This window comes from Sinocyclocheilus rhinocerous, unplaced genomic scaffold, assembly GCF_001515625.1.
Source record: "Sinocyclocheilus rhinocerous isolate Xijiao unplaced genomic scaffold, SAMN03320098_v1.1 scaffold880, whole genome shotgun sequence".
NCBI lineage: Eukaryota > Metazoa > Chordata > Actinopteri > Cypriniformes > Cyprinidae > Sinocyclocheilus > Sinocyclocheilus rhinocerous.
This window is the reverse complement of record NW_015666969.1, coordinates 257,519-266,387: the sequence shown is the minus strand read 5'-3', so window position 1 is coordinate 266,387 and position 8,869 is coordinate 257,519.

Sequence of the window (8,869 nt, the reverse complement as noted above, 5' to 3'; positions counted from 1 at the left end):
GTCTGTCTGTATGTGTATTCAGAGCCAGGGAGCAACGGGCTTTGAAAACTAAGTTAACGCGCGATAAAATAATTGTCGTGTTAATCAATTAATGCGTTAACGCGATAACGCGTTAGCTTGCCCAGCCCTTTATATATATATATATATATAAAGTTATGTCATGAAACTCTAGATGGCGGAGACCTATAGGTTCTAACTCAATATAACAATGATATCCTTATTGATGTGGCATAGCTGATTGGTCCTTTTTTTATCAGCATCCAATGAGCTTGCTGCTCAAACATTCAAATACTCTGCTAATGGTCACTGTAGCAGTTGCAGCGCACTTCAGAAACCCTCCACCTTCCCCAGCTCCACCTGTATAGATCTGCTACGGGGTGATTGCATGTATTTATATGGGGTTGTCTCATATTTTACATATGTAGCAGTATTTCCTACATGCTCACAGCAGCATGTCATGGATGTACTGGTATATATATATATATATATTGAAATGTAAACTTGAAGAGAAACACTCGATTCACATGCATTTGTATATTTGTTACTATACAACCTCTACTACAGCACCTGCATTTAAGTGCCATTTCTTTTCAGAAACAAATAACTTTATTTAAAACATGCAAACTAATGAATTATGTCAAGAGGAGGTGAACAGTCTATTTTTAAACATGAACACAGAAATTCACTCTGAATCATTATATTACAATAATGTATAATATATAAATACTCTTGCAATAAAAATGTCATTATGAAATCAGTCCATTCAGTACCACGAATGAGACTAGTTTGTTGGAAAAGAACAAGTAGCTCTTAGGAAGAAAAAAAAAACTTGTAGCCTTATGCTTGAATAGTCAGAGGAAATTACAACTGTCTTTGGCAGGGATGATGTGTTTTATCAGTAAAGTACGGTGTTGCAATGCTTAGTCATTGACATGGATAACAGAGACACAAAGAGTAACACAAACATGCTTTTTTGTGTTCTACTTAAACTCTTCTTTCACCCACACTTAACATGGTAATGGATAAAAATGGATTATTACAATAATAACTGATTATTCTCATATAATTATTATTATTATTATTATTGTTATTATTATTATTATTCTGGAGAGGATTTGCAAGGAGGAATGGCAGAGGATCCCCAAATCCAGTTGTGAAAAACTTGTTGCATCTTTCCTAAAAAGACTCATGGCTGTATTAGATCAAAAGGGTGCTTCTACTAAATACTGAGCAAAGGGTCTGAATACTTAGGACCATGTGATATTTCAGTTTTTCTTTTTTAATAAATCTGCAAAGATGTCAACAATTCTGTGTTTTTCTGTCAATATGGGGTGCTGTGTGTACATTAATGAGGAAAAAAAATTAACTTAAATGATTTTAGCAAATGGCTGCAAGAGTGAAAAGAGTGAAAAATGTAAGGGGGTCTGAATACTTTCCGTACCCACTGTATATATATATATATTTTTATTTTTTTTAATTTTTTTTTATAACTCTCTTATGCTCACCAAGGTTGCATTTATTTGATTAAAAATACAGTAAAAACCTTATGAAATATATATGAAATATTATTAAAATTTTCTTTTTGAATATATTTTAAAATCTTAGAGCCGAATAACCATCGAATGCATCCATAAAAATGTGTTTTGTACTTAAAATAACTGTAGGTATTAAAGGCACAATATGTAAGATTTTCGTAATAAAATATCCAAAAACCATTAGCACATTGTTATATATTTCATGCAGTTGTGCACTTACGTTATCCCAAAAGTTCCCAAGGATTTGTAAATCCAGAGAAATTCCAATTTTAAATAATGGCTCGTGCCGGTTCATTGTAGCCTATCAATTACGTAACATCCGTGCTATCGGTTTCCGCTTGTAGAAACTATGGCAACACACGTGGAAAAAATGCTGCTCCAGTTAAACTAAATTCATTACGGCAGTCGCGAATAAAATGAAAATGAAATGAAAAGTGTTGACTGCAGCATTAAATTTATATCTGCTCAATGTTGAATATTTTTCCGCATTTTTACAGTGTTGCGCGTTATTACCAATCACACACGAGTCTGTTGAGTTTATGAACGCAGAGGCCAATCAGAGGCATTTAGATGAGTCATCACTGAAACACCGGAGTTTTGTTCAGTGCGCGTGCTCGCTGAGTGTATTCTCGCATCATAAACAACAAAGTGCAGATGTACGTATGATGTAAGCAGGAGATTCATTCATCGAACACTGTGTAGACAGCTTTACTGATTATAAGGGGAGTTTTTTGAGAGTGCTTAAACTCGCGCTAGACTGAAGTCAGGCATACTGTTCTTTGACAACGTAACGTTAAATGTTCTTTGCTCACTTTCTCTATATAATTTATTCACTGTTTGAATAACTTTGGAAGGTACAGGTAATAAAAAAAATGAGTTCATTACATCCGTGAACATGATTCGGACATCTCTGGATGGTGAAAACGACATCTCCCATCGTTCCACTCTCCTTCATAGCATCATCAAGCTTCACCTTTGTTATTGTTTTGAAAATACGACCTCTAGCGGCGAAAACTTACTGTACATATTGTGCCTTTAAAACCTAGTAAAATACATCAGCTGTATACAAGTTGATCATTTGTGCAGTCAGTCAATCACATTTATTTTTAAATCATATTTAAAAATAACAGCTGTTGGCCAAAAAGGCTGTACAAAGTTTAAAACAAGTACCCTAACAAGTAACATAGAACACGCCAACAAACAATACACTACAATTTTACCATCACACCTACTTATGACCATATGCAACAGTAAAGAAATACGTTTTAAGAAGATATTTAAAATCAACATATGTTGGTGCAGTTTTTATATGTAGTAGCAGATTGCTCCAAAGCTGTGGGGCAGCCACTTGAAAGGCGCGGTCTCCTTTCAATTTTAAGCATGTCCTTGGAACAGTCAAATGTAAACTAGTGGTTGATCGGAGTTCTCTGGATGCATTATGCTGAAACAAAAGAAGATCAGTAATATATGGAGGAGCCAGTCCATGCAGACCCTTATAAACAAACAATAATATATTGGGCTATGTGAATAATGGTCATTAAAATAATAAGAATAAGAATAAAAAAAAATAAAAATAAAAACTTCTTAGCAAATAATCATGTAGTTATTGTGCAGGATTGCTCGTAGTAACCTAATATATATATATATATATATATATATATATATATTAGCCTCACAGGAAACACTCAATAACCTCTTACAGGATGTAGTAAGATATGCAGATCTTAAATAAACAATGTTATATATATATATATATAACATTGTTGTTGATTTGAGCGTCACAACAGCACACAACATTCTGTCAACCAATGGCGTAAGTTTGGGGTGGAGCTGGCTGTTTATTCAACCAATGATAGGCAGGAGGTGTGTTTGGGAAACTGAAACAGTCATTTTATTGCAATACCACTTGTTGCCACTAGGCAGAAATCACAAAGCTTCTTCCCACTTCAGGCTTTTTTTTTTTTGCATAACAGTAACAAACATACACAAATCTAATTGGAATGAAATACAATGGAGAATCGGTTTGATTCATGGGACTTTATGTTTTTTATAACAAATTGTCATTGTCAGAATTATAGCTACCTTGCATTGCCCACTAAATGAGACCTCTCTGTCAATAATTCCCTCTTGATTTGGAAAATTATATGCATTTATCTAATGTTACAACAATTTACTGACTCACTGACAAGCAGGGGTTTCCAGAGGAGCCAATATCCTTCCAAATCAGGCGAGTTGGGCCGTGATTATGAGTTATCCCACTGCTGCAATATTAATGGAGAGTGTGAGGCAGTCCCTGGGCAAGCTTAATCACCGACTCTCACTCTCCCTCCTCTCTCCTCGCTGCCTATGAGACAGCTGTAAGAAAAAGCCTCATCTGAGGCTGTGCGTGAGTGCCATCCAGAACTGCAGTGAGTCCCAGTGCTGACATTTCCTAAATGGCACATGTTTGTCAGCAATGTCACAGGAAGAGCAGCTCCTGCAGCACTTAACAGGCTGCTCATCCACACGAGAGCCAGGATTACACACTGCATTTCCAGAAAAAAAATCAAATAAACAGTGACTCAGATTATTCATCACATGGCAGAAGTGGTGTAATATGAAGAAACATGACGGTGAGCTGCTTTCCTACAAACCCACATTATTAAATGCTGCACAATGGATGGGACAACAACAACAGAGCACAACAGCTCAGAAATTTGATTTATGAACCGTACCTACCATAAACTCCTAAATTAATAATAATAAAGAGTTTTCTATTTGAAAACATTTTAAAACATGTTTTCTGTGATGTGAAAGCAGAAATATATACACACAGTATATATTCTATTCATAATATACAGTAGATTGCATATAGCTATGATATAGATTTTATAGTCTAACTCGTATATCATGCATGATACATTTTCAGTTAAGCTGGTTGGTTTAATTCAAGGCTTAGAAATGTTTAGAAGAATGTTCTGAAATCCTTATGAAGAACATAAATGGGAATTACTTTCGTAACCAAGAGACTACCAAAGGATGGGGATGAGATTACCAAAATTCTCAAGTGTGGGTTGGCAAAATGACTTGCGAAGTGGGTTAGGAGGTGGATTTGTTTAAGAGGACATTTAGATGCGAGGACACCATCACAGTCACACACTGAAGTCATACTGAGCAAGCTTTACACATGCTGAAGATGAAGCCTGTCTCTCTGCCCCCCGGGAGCTGCCAAAGCACACTGACATGAGAGAAAGAGAGAGATTCACAGAACATGCCCAAAAAGAGACATTTCCAAGCCTTTGTAGAAACACACAAGACCCCATTCACCAAACCTGTGCCTGAAGTGTGGTGAACAGTCACACGATGCCGGCGTTTGCATTTACATCTCCAGTGTTGTGGTTATGCTCCCTACGGTGGCTCTTCCTCCAGAATCTCACCATGAATCATGGCCCTGACACCCAACACAGGGCTGCTTGATTCCTCACCCTTCTTGCCTCGGTGTGGGCTCAGCCTTGAGCTTGATCCCAGGCACAAACATGCTTACTGCAGCTTTTTTTGCCACATTCTAGGGTTAGAAGATTGTTGACTCACTAAACAAGACAGATAACAATAAGTAAGCTTATGCCTTAGGCAGAACAGGCAGCCATGGCGGTGCAGGCAGAGCAGGGCGGCCAGGGTGATGACGGCAGAGCAGGAAGCCATGGCGGAGCAGAGAGATGGACAGACCACTTGTCTGTGAGTCCTTACTGCAGCTTTTTTTGCCACATTCTAGGGTTAGAAGATTGTTGACTCACTAAACAAGACAGATAACAATAAGTAAGCTTATGCCTTTTGCAAAAAAAAAAAATATATATATATATATATATTTTTTTTTTCTCATAATTTCTATCACTTTGCACCCCCTTCTGGTGTAGACATTTAGAGATCACAATACATTTTCACAATTTTATTTTATTTTATTTTATATTTGTAACAAATTCAGTCCACTGAAGGCGAGCTTGGCAGACGTGACGTGAGCAGGCCCTGGGGTAGCAGACATGATGTTAGCAGGCTCTGGCTTGGCAGACATGACGTGATCAGGCTTTGACTTAGTAGATATGACATGAGTAAACTTTGACTTAACTGGCATCATGGTAGCAGGTCCTGGAGTAGCAGGCGTGACGTTAGCAGGCTTTGGCGTAGCAGACATGACGTGAGCAGGCTTTGGCGTAGCAGACATGACGTAAGCAGACCCTGGAGTAGAAACATGAAACCTGGAGTAGACATGAAAACATGAACAAGAAACACAACCCAAAACACCACATTACAATATTTTATTTTATTTATTTTTAAACAACAGTGCAATAATATTATGATATGAAGATACTGGGTCTTTTTGCATTTGTGCATAAAAACCTGTGTGAGAAAAACTTTGCACTTTAAAATAAAATATTAATACATTATTATTATTATTAGTAGTAGTATTATTATTATTGTCGTTGTTATTGTTGTGCTTTGAAAACATTGTGGTACAAAGAAATAAGCTATTACAACAAAAATAATGTGCATTATTACTCCGTGCTGTCAGCAGAGTTTACCTTGTTCTGAACATTCCTTTAATAAAAGACTAGGTTTTATCAGAAGAGCTAAGATGCCATTGCTCTCCTCAGTTGGCATGGGCATAACTGCTATCATAGTGGGGAAAAAAATCTACTGAAGCCAGTGCTCCTTTCACCCACAAACTGTGAACTCAGCAGAAAAAGTGTGATATCTGGAAACACAGCAAGACAAAGGCGATTCAGGAGATGAAGACGAAGTAATGAGAAGACAAAGCTTATGTCTGTCTGTGCAGGCTAGAGACCTGAGCCACCTTGTTACCTATAAGTGTTGTGTTTTCTCTTGGCTTGCTGTGGTAATGTTTAACCTGTTAACCCGCACCGGCCCGAAGGGCGTGTTTAGGCGTGTCTGTGCTATTTATTACCTTTGTTTTAAAACAATATTCAATCAACTATCATAAACTATATATCATTTGGAAGCTAAAACACTCAAGATCCATGTTCTGTTTTTTTAAATAAAAGCTTACAGAAACTACATTTTTGGGAGTATCATCTTCAAATTTGAATCAAAATATGGTCAGACATTCAGCTTTATCTTTATGGTGTTTTCAGGCCATTAGCATTAAAGCCTCATCCTTTTTTCCCTTAGTGAATTTCATTCAAAGATATCGTGAGTCACTTTCATGTTCAATTTACCTTGTTTTACTCTGTTGCTATACTAATTTTGAGTTATTATGACTCCAGAGTAACAAAGGTTCAAGTGTCTAGTTTCAAACAATACCAGATTTATAAATATAGACCATAGGGTTCAAGAGCTACAGACATTTTTATTTGGGTATGTCGTTTTTCAGAAAATGCTCAAAAATAGGGGCGCACAGTAAGTGGTTAAAATGACAAAACTTTCGAAAGTCGAAAGTTGCCTAGTTCAGCTGGGAGACATATTGAGCGAGTCTACACCAGGGTCAGCAAGAGCTTTTAATTATTAATAGATACATGAGGGTCTGGCAAGGATTTGGCTCACAGAAAGTTTGGGGAATTTTCAGGAAACACAGAATGAAACATTGAGGACCACATGGATGCCATACAAGAATTCACGATGTAGTAATGTTCTTTGGGAACATGTCCAAATAGGCCCTTGCTCTCTCTCTCCCGCTGTACTTCAAACAGAGGAAATCCATATTGCTGTGGAAGTGTCGCCCGTTGGGGATGAACGGTTTGAGTTTGCTGCTCTCCACTTCTCTTCTCTGGCAAGCCCAGTAAGTAAGAATCAGAGTTCTAAGTGAGTTGCTGCACAAGGCCAGACAAAGATGAATCTTGCAAACATTCTAGACTGTACTGCAGGGAGTCCATCACTCACACTTCCATCGGACAGGAGAAAAGAGGCTGTACACAAATCAGAAGGAGGCTCTCTTTTCTTCTGGCTCTTATTACCCAACTAATGATGGCGCAGCATTGAAAACTATATTTGCATTTCCTGAGGAAAATACAAGGGCTCAAAATGCAACAAATCTGAGCAGCTGAAGCAGACAAATCCAAATACTGCATTAATTAGATTTTGAGCACCCAACATCAGGGGTGATGTAAAGAGTTAATGAGATACAGGTATGTATTGTAAATTGAAGTTAAATCTGTAAAAACTAAAATGTTGCTACAGTATTTTTAAGGCCATTTTTACAATTTATATTTTACATTTTCTCACATACATAAGAATGCTACAAAGAGGACATTTGGGACATTAACAGAACGATCCCACAAGGTTGGTCATTTAATAACATTCCCGCTATGACTTTAGGGGGACGTTCCATATTGGTTATTCTATGGTCACATAGCAAATTTTTGACATTAACAGAACGTTCACATACAGTTCCCTGTTAGTCAGATGGGGGCGTTTCATTCAGGACTGCGCTGCAACCTATCTTCCTGACCCATTTGAAAACATCAGTTAAGAAGCACTCATTTGACCGATAGGTGAAATGCAAAGTTCTCACAAAAATAATAATAAAACAATAAAGTCAAATAGTAAATCCTTACCATCTGTCATTTCCCGATATTTGTGGACCATTGATCTGGACAAACTATGCATCATTAGAAAGATTAAAGACTCCAGCTTCGATATTTGACCAATGTTTATGATAAAAGCACACTAATGGTGCTTTTCCACTGCATGGTACAGCTCATTTAGATGAGGTGGAGGCACAACTATAAAGATCAGTTTATAATCCCACCCACTTTGAAGCGGTACTAAACTGCAGTGGAAAAGTAAACTAAGCCAAAGTAAAGTGAGCCAAGCCGCGCTGAGCCGAGTCGTACCACGCAGTGGAAGGGACACAAAAGGCACTAAACACACTAAAAAAGGCAAAGCGAAATGTGACACATATGGGTTTATGTGGTGATTTTGTTTTAATCACTGTATTCATAGCAATGCTGTGAATTCAATGTGAAATATATAGCAAATTAGCTCAAAAGGGAAATGTATATAAATAATTAAAATTAATTATAATTAATTACCATTATTTACCTCAGCTGCCAGTGCTAACTGAAGCAGAATTAAAGGTGGGGTAAGCAATTTCTGGTAGCCAATGTTGACATTTGAAATCACCAAAACAAAAACACCCCTACCCCAAAAGGGTCTCGCCTCTATTTTGATAGCTCCGCCCCACACATATGTATGCAACCCAGGCAACGATTAGTTCTGTGAAAAAAAACAAAACCAATGTTACACCGTGTCTACACCAGACGCGAGTGGCGTGGCGAGACAAAATACTATAGAACTCATTATAATCAGTGATGCTGTCTACACCATAGATATATATATATATA